This window comes from Medicago sativa, chromosome 7, assembly GCF_051527215.1.
Source record: "Medicago sativa cultivar Bolivia chromosome 7, Bolivia_mono, whole genome shotgun sequence".
In the NCBI taxonomy this organism is placed as follows: Eukaryota; Viridiplantae; Streptophyta; class Magnoliopsida; order Fabales; family Fabaceae; genus Medicago; species Medicago sativa.
Window position 1 is genome coordinate 36,765,438 of NC_140755.1, and position 13,698 is coordinate 36,779,135.

The window sequence follows — 13,698 nt, forward strand, 5'->3', positions numbered from 1 at the left end:
TGAAGTGGATTGAGTCTTTGATAGATTTATACCTGACGACATAGGGATGAATCCTTTCTTGGAATCATGCATATTGAAACGTCTCAGGACTTTGTCTATATATGTACCCTGACTTAAGCAAAGCAATCTCTGTGATCTATCTCTATAGATCCTGATTCCTAATATATAGGAGGCTTCACCTAAGTCTTTCATAGAAAAGCATTTCCTTAACCAAGTTTTGATTCCTTGTAATGTAGGGATTTCATTTCCGATTAACAATATGTCATCCACATATAAAACCAGAAATGAGACTATGCTCCCACTAACCTTCTTGTAAACAAAAGGCTCATCTTCATTTTTAATGAATCCATATTGTTGTACAGTTTCATCAAAATGAAGATTCCAACTTCTGGAAGCTTGCTTCAATCCGTAGATTGATCGCTGTAATTTTCATACTTTCTTGGGTGCTTTAGGATCGCCAAATCCTTCAGGTTGTGTCATGTACACATCCTCAAGAAGATTTCAATTAAGGAAAGCAGTCTTGACATCCATTTGCCAGATTTCATAATCATGGTATGCAGCGATAGCAAGTAAGATCCGAATGGATTTAATCATTGCAACTGGTGAAAAGGTTTCATCATAGCCTACACCATGAATTTGTTTGAAGCCTTTAGCAACCAATCGCGTTTTATAGGTATTAACCTTTCCGTCTATGTCGATTTTCTTTTTGAAAACCCACTTGCATCCTATAAGATTAATTCCTTCAGGTGCTTCAATCAAGTTCCAAACTTGATTTGTGTACATGGAATCCATTTCAGATTTCATGGCTTCAAGCCACTTCTCAGATTCAGGACCAGTAATGACCTCTGTGTAAGTCACAGGCTCATCTTGGTCCATGAGCAATACATCACCCTCTTTTGATATGAGATATCCATATCTCTCGGGTTCTTGACGTATCCTGTTAGACCTACGTGGTTCTTGTGTTACTGGAATAGGAATTTCTGTCACACCAGTTTGTGTATCCTGTTCTTGTTCCTCCATCGGTATGTCTTCACTTTGTGGGTCTTGAACTTCTTCAAGATCTACTTTGCTCCCACTGATTCTTTTGGAGACAAAATCCTTTTCAAGAAAGACTCCATTTCTGGCAACAACAATTGTTCCCTCAGAAGGTTTGTAAAAGTAGTATCCTCTAGTTTCTTTAAGATATCCCACAAAGAAACATTTATCAGATCTTTGTTCAAGCTTAGTAGACATAAGTCGTTTTATATAAGCTTCACAACCCCAAATCTTTAAATGTCCCACATTGGGTTTTCGACCATTCCATATCTCATATGGTGTCTTTTCTACCGCTTTGGATGGAACTCGGTTAAGTGTATAAGCTGCAGTTAATAAGGCGTATCCCCATAAGGAGTTTGGAAGTTCAGCGTGACTCATCATTGATCGGACCATGTCTAACAAGGTTCGATTTCTACTTTCGGAAACACCATTCCATTGTGGAGTTCTAGGAGGTGTGAGTTGGGACAAGATCCCGCATTCTTTTAGATGATTGTCAAACTCTAAGCTCAAATACTCTCCACCTCGATCAGATCGAAGCATTTTTATTTTCTTGCCTAGTTGGTTTTCTACTTCATTTTGAAATTCCTTGAATAAAGTAAATGATTCAGATTTATGTTTCATTAGATACACATATCCAAATCTACTAAAGTCATTAGTGAATGTGATGAAGTAGTGAAAACCTCCTCTAGGAGTTATGTTTAGGGGTCCACACACATCAGTATGTATGTGTAGCACCTATACTAGACGTATCTAGAAAGTCTAGCATGTGCGTTTATTTAGTACTGGATACATTAAAAATTTACAACATAAAAACTCACAATGAATATCTAATACAACAATGTGCGTTCGTACAATAATAAAGTAACTCGACTTTTCTAAAATATGATAAATGTGTCCTTGCATATCCATATCATCCTGCAGCGGGTACGAACGAACACTTGCTGATATATCCATTCGGCTACTAGCTTGCCATCCAACCTGTTTATCTGAAACAAATAAGGATTGGGATGAGACATAATGTCTCAGTGAGTTCCCCTAAATCCTAGGCTATAGGCAACCTCAGGGGAAACCTACGGTCACCACGTGTCTAAAATACAACCTGCCGGTTGATTATACGTGTGTGGGGACTTGCATACTGAGACAGTCGTGCATACTAGGGCCATCATAGTCTTATCTCACTGTTATAGGCTTCACTTCCTATACGTGTCATGGCGGTCAAGGGGAATATAAAACCGCAATGCCAAGAATACGCTCTACGTATCAAGGCCTAATTCTAACGTAATCATGACACGGTTCTAAACCGGACGATTAGGGGAAACCTAAGATCGTCATCGGCATATCTTTCTTTATTTGCTCTAATGCAAAATACGATGTTTCTAACAACGTACCTTATCTTGCTATCATTCATAAGTTAGCGTTTAACAAACAAGCATTATCTAATAAATATGTTCTACTATTCTTGACGATCTACGTCAAGGCTCTACTAATTCTTGACGATCTACATCAAGGCTCTATGACATAACCTAAATATGTCTAATAAATATGCACAGTCAGATTCATTCATAAGTTAGCGTTTAACAAACAAGCATTATCTGAGTTCATTTTACGGAAAGCCCCGAGTGGAGTAACCCCTAGCGCAATCCCTATCTATCCGATGGAAACCTATCTAAGGTATAACCAACGGCACTCCTGCAGTGACGTGCGGGATCCTTACGGCTAACCCCATTTCACCTAATGGAAAACCCTTGAACCAACCTAGTGTGGACACAAGAGACACGACCACTACATCTTGCTTACTAAGTGACATGCGGGTTCCTTACGGCTAACCCCATTTCACCTAATGGAAACCCCTTGAGCCAACCTAGTGTGGACACAAGAGACATGGCACCTTTAACTTAAAAGTCTTGGTCTATATATATGCATGAGTATTAAATCTATAAATGCTATCTCTTTTACCTCGGATGCCTATACGATCCGACTAGAGGTAAACTATATGCTTGCTTAACTTGCTATGTGAAGAGATGTCTAATCAATTCACGTCTGGCCACACTCGTATGGCACTTTAGTTTCTATACGAAGAGAATACTCTATATCACTTCGCATCTAATCAAGCATACTACTCATGCCTAGCATTCTATTCTTTACTAACTATTCTAGTTCTTGACAAGCTATGTCAAGGCTCTACTTTCATGCCCTTTCTTAATTCATTTGCTACCCGAGTTATATCGGCTTAAACTTTCTTGATTCACTCTTGCCATTCTTGTTAAGTTTGCCATGATTTTCTTTTCAAGATTCATTTGATGTTATGTGCATTGCCTAGATGTTGTTTTGGGGTTATAAAGTTATAAAACGTTGAAAGAAAAGCTTCGGAATGCACCACGGACCCTGAACTGCGCCAACAGGCCAAAGCAAGTTGGCCAAGTCCAGAGAGCTGCGCTAATAGCTCAGCTGGGGCATGGCTCATCCTGAAAATTTCGCTATTAGCGTAGATTTCGCTAATAGCGTAGCTCTTAGGGTTTGAGGTACCAAATTTCCAGTTTTGACCCAAAACTTGTCCAGTTTGATCCTGCAATGCACCAAAACATCCAGCAACATATATATACATTTATAAACATCTTTCATGGCAAACTAACAAGTAATCAACAAGAATTTATCAAAAGTACATTAAGGTTCTAAACCTCTCATAAACATAAATTTCTACTTTCTAACATGATTTTACACAACTAAGGGAAGGTAAACTATCTATGGAACTCACCTAATCATGTTTTCTTGCTTTCCTTCAAGATCCAAGCTCAAACCCTAGCTTTTGCTTCAATCTTGATCCTTAGCTTTCATCCAAAAACCATGCTTTAATCTTTCCTCCACTAGTTCCTTGCTTGCTAAGCCACCCAAAACCATGCTTGATCACACTAGGAAGAAGTTTGGATGATTTAGAGTGGAGAGAGAGGGCGTGGGTTAGAGAGAAGGAGGAGTGAATTCTCTTCTCAAAACCTAGAGAGAGAAAGAAGAAGAAATTATGAGGTTTTCACCCCAAAATCACTTATATGCTCCCTTGTGCGAGATTACTTAAATGCCCTTCATCTTGGTCGCGCTTAACCTGACACTGATACATAAACCCCTGCTTGACTGATATTTCATAAAAACATCTTCCGTCGTACTTGACGTTCTGTAACACTTAATCTCTGATATCTAGCTCATACCTGACTTATGCCATTTATAGACATTTCCATTACCCTTACTTTCCATGAACATTTGTCCTCTGACGCGTCTGATGGGTAATATTCCATTACTGATAAGCGGGATATTACACTCTACCCCCCTTAAAGAAATTTCGTCCTCGAAATTTAAAGATCATCTATCAATGATTGCATCTAAATCCTGCCTTCTTTGGCTTTAGTCATACAATATCTGATCAAACTCACTCTGAAGAGTTTCGAAGCATACTTTCCTTATCAATACATGTAACTCTTCCTCTTATTTATTCTGCATATGATTGAATATGGTCTCTTCAATCTTACTATCTTTATCAAAATCACAGAACTGTCTGAGAACATAGTGATTAAAACTAACTTTTGTTATATGAGGATTGCTTGTCTCGGATCCATTCCTTCTCTGCTTAGCATGAACTCTGCATCTAAGTAACTTTTCTCTATCTGAATCACTCAGGATTTGCCTTTAAACTGGAGTTCTACTGATATCCAGGTTTGTCCTGCAGTGCTTACTTGTATCTGACACATCTTATCATGCATACATCTTATCACGCATACATAATCTTTCTTGCCGCACCTTGCGACTTTTGCCTCTTACTTTGTTACTCATCTTGATGATTCAGCAAATCTATTATCTCTTTTCGGAGTCTTAAGAAACCTTTCTATCTCTCACAGTCTCCTTGCACCCGATTCCAGGGGTAACTTGTCTAACTTGATATGAAGAAGCGAAACCATACACACCGATTCACCTGAAAATCTATTAACCAATCTTGAGGTTTGCACGATCTTCAAACTTTCTACTAAGTCCATTTACACTTGCATTGGACATTCTAAGCACAAATCTGTGCATCCCGTAGGACATTAGTATCACATGGGCATTGTCATTCATAAAACTTTATCTTCTAGTATTGGCATACTTTCTAGCGCCATTGCTTGTTAGTTAATAATGATACTCATTCTAGTTTTTGTTTCTAAGAGTTTCTAAACTTTGGTACATAGGTTCTTGGAGCGAATAGATACATGACTAGAAAAATATCATTTTAAAACTGAGTCTATACTAGTACTGCAGAACCACAGGACAAGTCTCTATATCTAAAAAAGGTTTTATGAATCTCCTTCACACTTGTCTCTAACAAGTTGGTCCTGAAGTCTGTACGTCTTAAGTGAGCTTACTCGCTTACGACGTATCTCATCAATTTTAACAATGTGAAATTTCATGTTTTTAAAATAAACATTGCTCCCAAGTTCCTCAATACCAATCTTAACTCTAAAAGTTATAAAATCATGGCTTGACACCATTCTAGAAAGTATCGTTATCATTTAACAAGTATGGTTTAAGAGGGTACGTACTTCGTCAGGCATAACCCATAAATCGTACTCCATTAACATAGCACATATTTTTTTCTGACTAACCCACAACTCTTCTATGCATTCGACATCACCAAAAAGGCAACCCGATTAATTCATATGTGTTAACTCTAGTCTTTCTCATCTTACTTAAGTGAAGATACTTTCTTTAAACTTTTACCTTAATCAATACTGGCTGTATAAGCATCTATACTTACTTAACATAACGAGAACTCCTCGCTTTCCACATAATACTTCTCACTGAAATGGTATTTCTATCTCGAACATTTTTCACGAAGATTCTTACTACAAAATTCCATGTTCCATGGCTACTGTTCGCAACTTAATAAATTAACTTTTGTTGCGCTACTCTGATTCCCACCGGCTGGCTTCAGCCAATACTCTGATCCGTTGAAACGAATGAACTTTATTCTTCTTCTATTATTACATTAATATCTGCTTGAACTCTGCTTGATACTTCTATGTTGCATGCTACTCTGCAACCTCGCTCTACTCTTTGCTGGTAAGATTGAATCTCAAGGAAACTTACCTCTGGACATATCAATGTCATACTTACTCTTATTCCTGAGCAACTTAACTCAAGGAGCACATCTTTGCTATTACATAACTACTATTCCATGAAACGCTCTTACAACATCCCATGGTAGACTCATCTTGCATTCGGACATACTTCCTTATGCATCTAACATTGTAGCTTCGTATCTCGCATACTATGTTTTGCTTAATCCTTCCTGTGCTTGCTCGTTAATTTTTCTTTCTAAGAAAATTTCGTAAATTAGCACACGGGTCATTGACGTTGATGATTTACAACTATATATAAACCATATACTAAATCTAGGTCCTAGTCGTTACTCTAAAATCCTAGGACGAGTTGATAACACGTATGTGTCATCAAATCTTAGTCCTAGTGAGTTTAGTCCAAACTACGCGAGTTGTAACAAACCGGTACCTACAAAATTTCATTTTGAATTTTTTAAAAAAAAATGTCAACTTCAATCACCCATATGCGTATGTCTTTCTAAAATCATGTAAACTTTACAACTTAGCATCCTAACGAGCCTTCACAAGTTCATCAAGCAAAACATAGATTCGAGGGGTACTCTTAACTCTGCGAAATAAAAAATCCTCGTGATTTCATATGACTTTGCACCATTTAACTTCTTGCTTCATGATTTCACATCTGTGACTTCCATTCTAGATACTGGTGCCTCTAAACTCTTGGTCCAAACTCATTCTTATTTCTTGACACATTAACTTCCAAAGTCACGTTAAACCGGATCGATTTTCGTTGATGATTGCCCATGCCTCTTTCCCATTTGAAAACTTTAAGATATGATATGCATTCGTCACTCGATATCAAAAAAAAAAACAATTTCTCATTGCATAAAAGATGGTGAAGACAACTCTCCAATAGTCACTGCATTCCCTAAAGACGAACTGAAAAATTTCGCTCCGGGTTCGCTATTGATGAGTTTCTTCAGCTCAATTTTTCAAAACATACTTTGCATAAATTTTTATTTCTCAAGTAATTCAATGCACATCAGTCATTCCCAACATCTAAAATATATTCTACTACATATGCATGGCAAGCATCAACCAAATTCGATACAATTCTCGGCACTTTAGAAACTGATGCTTCATTCCTGATAACATAAACCTTTCACTGAATCCTTTTCTACTACGAGTAGCTTACTTCTCTGCGTTACCGCTTAACGTAGCTTCCCGAACACTAGAACCTTGTTCACTTTGAACATTCAAGTCCATAATCTCAATAACATAACGCTAATCCTGAGAGTCTACTAATCCCGTCAACCTACGTCGACTGCTCTCTATCTTGGAGCCTTGCGCTTACTTTCTGGAATACAATTCCGTTCTAACTACGACCCTTACTGAAGCTTCAGGTCCTACTAAGATATTTCTGTATTCTCACTTACGGGTATACGAAGTATCATTAACAACTTACCCAACACTATCGGAACGACCCTTCTCAACATTGCCTTACATTCCCGGAGGATTCATACTTCTACTTGCTTAGTTCATCGGCCACCTACTGGCACGATCAACTTCTTACTAGTACTCATTCCGAGCTCTTACTTCTGAATTCACACTTTCCGGTGCATCTTCATCACATACTTCGTTCCTCCAGGGTCCTATTCAGCTCTCAGGCATCCATTCTAATCGTCGAATGCTAAATTGAGTTGATCAGGCTCAACTAACAACAACAACTAGAACATTTACCCGGAACCCAATGGTCCCACTACCTTTGTTGTAACTTAATAACCCAAGGCACGATCTGAATCGACCTGCTCTGATACCAAATGTAACACCCATACTAGACGTATCTAGAAAGTCTAGCATGTGCGTTTATTTAGTACTGGATACATTAAAAATTTACAACATAAAAACTCACAATGAATATCTAATACAACAATGTGCGTTCGTACAATAATAAAGTAACTCGACTTTTCTAAAATATGATAAATGTGTCCTTGCATATCCATATCATCCTGCAGCGGGTACGAACGAACACTTGCTGATATATCCATTCGGCTACTAGCTTGCCATCCAACCTGTTTATCTGAAACAAATAAGGATTGGGATGAGACATAATGTCTCAGTGAGTTCCCCTAAATCCTAGGCTATAGGCAACCTCAGGGGAAACCTACGGTCACCACGTGTCTAAAATACAACCTGTCGGTTGATTATACGTGTGTGGGGACTTGCATACTTAGACGGTCGTGTATACTAGGGCCGTCATAGTCTTATCTCACTGTTATAGGCTTCACTTCCTATACGTGTCATGGCGGTCAAGGGGAATCTAAAACCGCAATGCCAAGAATACGCTCTACGTATCGAGGCCTAATTCTAACGTAATCATGACACGGTTCTAAACCGGACGATTAGGGGAAACCTAAGATCGTCATCGGCATATCTTTCTTTATTTGCTCTAATGCAAAATACAATGTTTCTAACAACGTACCTTATCTTGCTATCATACTAGTTTTGACGATCAACGTCTATGTTCTACTATTCTTGACGATCTACGTCAAGGCTCTACTAATTCTTGACGATCTACATCAAGGCTCTATGACATAACATAAATATGTCTAATAAATATGCACAGTCAGATTCATTCATAAGTTAGCGTTTAACAAACAAGCATTATCTGAGTTCATTTTACGGAAAGCCCCGAGTGGAGTAACCCCGAGCGCAATCCCTATCTATCCGATGGAAACCTATCTAAGGTATAACCAACGGCACTCCTGCAGTGACGTGCGGGATCCTTGCGGCTAACCCCGTTTCACCTAATGGAAACCCCTTGAACCAACCTAGTGTGGACACAAGAGACACGACCACTACATCTTGCTTACTAAGTGACATGCGGGTTCCTTACGGCTAACCCCGTTTCACCTAATGGAAACCCCTTGAGCCAACCTAGTGTGGACACAAGAGACATGACACCTTTAACTTAAAAGTCTTGGTCTATATATATGCATGAGTATTAAATCTATAAATGCTATCTCTTTTACCTCAGATGCCTATACGATCCGACTAGAGGTAAGCTATATGCTTGCTTAACTTGCTATGTGAAGAGATGTCTAATCAATTCACGTCTGGCCACACTCGTATGACACTTTAGTTTCTATACGAAGAGAATACTCTATATCACTTCGCATCTAATCAAGCATACTACTCATGCCTAGCATTCTATTCTTTACTAACTATTCTAGTTCTTGACAAGCTATGTCAAGGCTCTACTTTCATGCCCTTTCTTAATTCATTTGCTACCCGAGTTATATCGGCTTAAACTCTCTTGATTCACTCTTGCCATTCTTGTTAAGTTTGCCATGATTTTCTTTTCAAGATTCATTTGATGTTATGTGCATTGCCTAGATGTTGTTTTGGGGTTATAAAGTTATAAAACGTTGAAAGAAAAGCTTCGGAATGCACCACGGACCCTGAACTGGGCCAACAGGCCAAAGCAAGTTTGCCAAGTCCAGAGAGCTACGCTAATAGCTCAGTTGGGGCGTGGCTCATCCTGAAAATTTCGCTATTAGCGTAGATTTCGCTAATAGCGTAGCTCTTCGGGTCTGAGGTACCAAATTTCCAGTTTTGACCCAAAACTTGTCCAGTTTGATCCTGCAATGCACCAAAACATCCAGCAACATATATATGCACTTATAAACATCTTTCATGGCAAACTAACAAGTAATCAACAAGAATTTATCAAAAGTACATTAAGGTTCTAAACCTCTCATAAACATAAATTTCTACTTTCTAACATGATTTTACACAACCAAGGGAAGGTAAAATATCTATGGAACTCACCTAATCATGTTTTCTTGCTTTCCTTCAAGATCCAAGCTCAAACCCTAGCTTTTGCTTCAATCTTGATCCTTAGCTTTCATCCAAAAACCATGCTTTAATCTTTCCTCCACTAGTTCCTTGCTTGCTAAGCCACCCAAAACCATGCTTGATCACACTAGGAAGAAGTTTGGATGATTTAGAGTGGGGAGAGAGGGCGTGGGTTAGAGAGAAGGAGGAGAGAATTCTCTTCTCAAAACCTAGAGAGAGAAAGAAGAAGAAATTATGAGGTTTCCACCCCAAAATCACTTATATACTCCCTTGTGCGAGATTACTTAAATGCCCTTCATCTTGGTTGCGCTTAACCTGACACTGATACATAAACCCCTGCTTGACTGATATTTCATAAAAACATCTTCCGTCGTACTTGACGTTCTGTAACAATTAATCTATGATATCTAGCTCATACCTGACTTATGCCATTTATAGACATTTCCATTACCCTTACTTTCCATGAACATTTGTCCACTGACGCGTCTGATGGGTAATATTCCATTACTGATAAGCGGGATATTACACTCTACCCCCTTTAAAGAAATTTTGTCCTCGAAATTTAAAGATCATCTATCAATGATTGCATCTAAGTCCTGCCTTCTTTGGCTTTAGTCATACAATATCTGATCAAACTCACTCTGAAGAGTTTCGAAGCATACTTTCCTTATCAATACATGTAACTCTTCCTCTTATTTATTCTGCATATGATTGAATATGGTCTCTTCAATCTTACTATCTTTATCAAAATCACAGAACTGTCTGAGAACATAGTGATTAAAACTAACTTTTGTTATATGAGGATTGCTTGTCTCGGATCCATTCCTTCTCTGCTTAGCATGAACTCTGCATCTAAGTAACTTTTCTCTATCTGAATCACTCAGGATTTGCCTTTAAATTGGAGTTCTACTGATATCCAGGTTTGCCCTGCAGTGCTTACTTGTATCTGACACATCTTATCATGCATGCATCTTATCACGCATACATAATCTTTCTTGCCGCACCTTGCGACTTTTGCCTCTTACTTTGTTACTCATCTTGATGATTCAGCAAATCTATTATCTCTTTTCGGAGTCTTAAGAAACCTTTCTATCTCTCACAGTCTCCTTGCACCCGATTCCAGGGGTAACTTGTCTAACTTGATATGAAGAAGTGAAACCATACACACCGATTCACCTAAAAATCTATTAACCAATCTTGAGGTTTGCACGCTCTTAAAACTTTCTACTAAGTCCATTTACACTTGCATTGGACATTCTAAGCACAAATATGTGCATCCCGTAGGACATTAGTATCACATGGGCATTGTCATTCATAAAACTTTATCTTCTAGTATTGGCATACTTTCTAGCGCCATTGCTTGTTAGTTAATAATGATACTCATTCTAGTTTTTGTTTCTAAGAGTTTCTAAACTTTGGTACATAGGTTCTTGGAGCGAATAGATACATGACTAGAAAAATATCATTTTAAAACTGAGTCTATACTAGTACTGCAGAACCACATGACGAGTCTCTATATCTGAAAAAGGTTTTATGACTCTCCTTCACACTTGTCTCTAACAAGTTGGTCCTGAAGTTTGTACGTCTTAAGTGAGCTTACTCGCTTACGACGTATCTCATCAATTTTAACAATGTGAAATTTCATGTTTTTAAAATAAACATCGCTCCCAAGTTCCTCAATACCAATCTTAACTCTAAAAGTTATAAAATCATGGCTTGACACCATTCTAGAAAGTATCGTTATCATTTAACAAGTATGGTTTAAGAGGGTACGTACTTCGTCAGGCATAACCCATAAATCGTACTCCATTAACATAGCACATATTTTTTTCTGACTAACCCACAACTCTTCTATGCATTCGACATCACCAAAAAGGCAACCCGATTAATTCATATGTGTTAACTCTAGTCTTTCTCATCTTACTTGAATGAAGATACTTTCTTTAAACTTTTACCTTAATCAATACTGGTTGTATAAGCATCTATACTTACTTAACATAACGAGAACTCCTCGCTTTCCACATAATACTTCTCACTGAAATGGTATTTCTATCTCGAACATTTTTCACGAAGATTCTTACTACAAAATTCCATGTTCCATGGCTACTGTTCGCAACTTAATAAATTAACTTTCGTTGCGCTACTGTGATTCCCACCGGTTGGCTTCAGCCAATACTCTGATTCGTTGAAATGAGTGAACTTTATTCTTCTTCTATTATTACATTAATATCTGCTTGAACTCTGCTCGATACTTCTATGTTGCATGCTACTCTGCAACCTCGCTCTACTCTTTGCTGGTAAGATTGAATCTCAAGGAAACTTACCTCTGGACATATCAATGTCATACTTACTCTTATTCCTGAGCAACTTAACTCAAGGAGCACATCTTTGCTATTACATAACTACTATTCCATGAAACGCTCTTACAACATCCCATGGTAGACTCATCTTGCATTCGGACATACTTCCTTATGCATCTAACATTGTAGCTTCGTATCTCGCATACTATGTTTTGCTTAATCCTTCCTGTGCTTGCTCGTTAATTTTTCTTTCTAAGAAAATTTCGTAAATTAGCACACGGGTCATTGGCGTTGATGATTTACAACTATATATAAAACATATACTAAATCTAGGTCCCAGTCGTTACTCTAAAATCCCAGGACGAGTTGATAACACGTATTTGTCATCAAATCTTAGTCCTAGTGAGTTTAGTCCAAACTACGCGAGTCGTAACAAACCGGTACCTACAAAATTTCATTTTGAATTTTTTTAAAAAAAATGTCAACTTCAATCACCCATATGCGTATGTCTTTCTAAAATCATGTAAACTTTACAACTTAGCATCCTAACGAGCCTTCCCAAGTTCATCAAGCAAACATAGATTCGAGGGTTATCTTAACTCTGCGAAATCCAAAATCCTCGTGATTTCATATGACGTTGCACCATTTAACTTCTTGCTTCATGATTTCACATCTGTGACTTCCATTCTAGATACTGGTGCCTCTAAACTCTTGGTCCAAACTCATTCTTATTTCTTGACACATTAACTTCCAAAGTCACGTTAAACCGGATCGATTTTCGTTGATGATTGCCCATGCCTCTTTCCCTTTTGAAAACTTTAAGATATGATATGCATTCGTCACTCGATATAAAAAAAAAACAATTTCTCATTGCATAAAAGATGGTGAAGACAACTCTCCAATAGTCACTGCATTCCCTAGAGACGAACTGAAAAATTTCGCTCCGGGTTCGCTATTGATGAGTTTCTTCAGCTCAATTTTTCAAAACATACTTTGCATAAATTTTTATTTCTCAAGTAATTCAATGCACATCAGTCATTCCCAACATCTAAAATATATTCTACTACATATGCATGGCAAGCATCAACCTAATTCGATACAATTCTCAGCACTTTAGAAACTGATGCTTCATTCCAGATAACATAAACCTTTCACTGAATCCTTTTCTACTACGAGTAGCTTACTTCTCTGCGTTACCGCTTAACGTAGCTTCCCGAGCACTAGAACCTTGTTCACTTTGAACATTCAAGTCCATAATCTCAATAACATAACGCTAATCCTGAGAGTCTACTAATCCCGTCAACCTACGTCGACTGCTCTCTATCTTGGAGCCTTGCGCTTACTTTCTGGAATACAATTCCGTTCTAACTACGACCCTTACTGAAGCTTCAGGTCCTGCTAAGATATTTTTGTATTCTTCACTTACGGGT

General features: G+C 38.0%; 2 long non-coding RNA genes across 2 annotated transcripts; both read right to left on the bottom strand.

The window, feature by feature from the left end:
• Positions 1-1,841: 1,841 nt before the first annotated feature.
• Positions 1,842-4,909, bottom strand: LOC146906002 (uncharacterized). Its single transcript, XR_015018947.1, has 2 exons — positions 3,791-4,909; positions 1,842-2,021 (listed from the first exon to the last, which is right to left on the bottom strand). It is a non-coding gene; the product is annotated as an uncharacterized LOC146906002 (long non-coding RNA).
• Positions 4,910-8,010: 3,101 nt separating this feature from the next.
• On the bottom strand, positions 8,011-10,265 carry LOC146906003 (uncharacterized). Its single transcript, XR_015019567.1, has 2 exons — positions 9,942-10,265; positions 8,011-8,190 (listed from the first exon to the last, which is right to left on the bottom strand). It is a non-coding gene; the product is annotated as an uncharacterized LOC146906003 (long non-coding RNA).
• Positions 10,266-13,698: the final 3,433 nt, after the last annotated feature.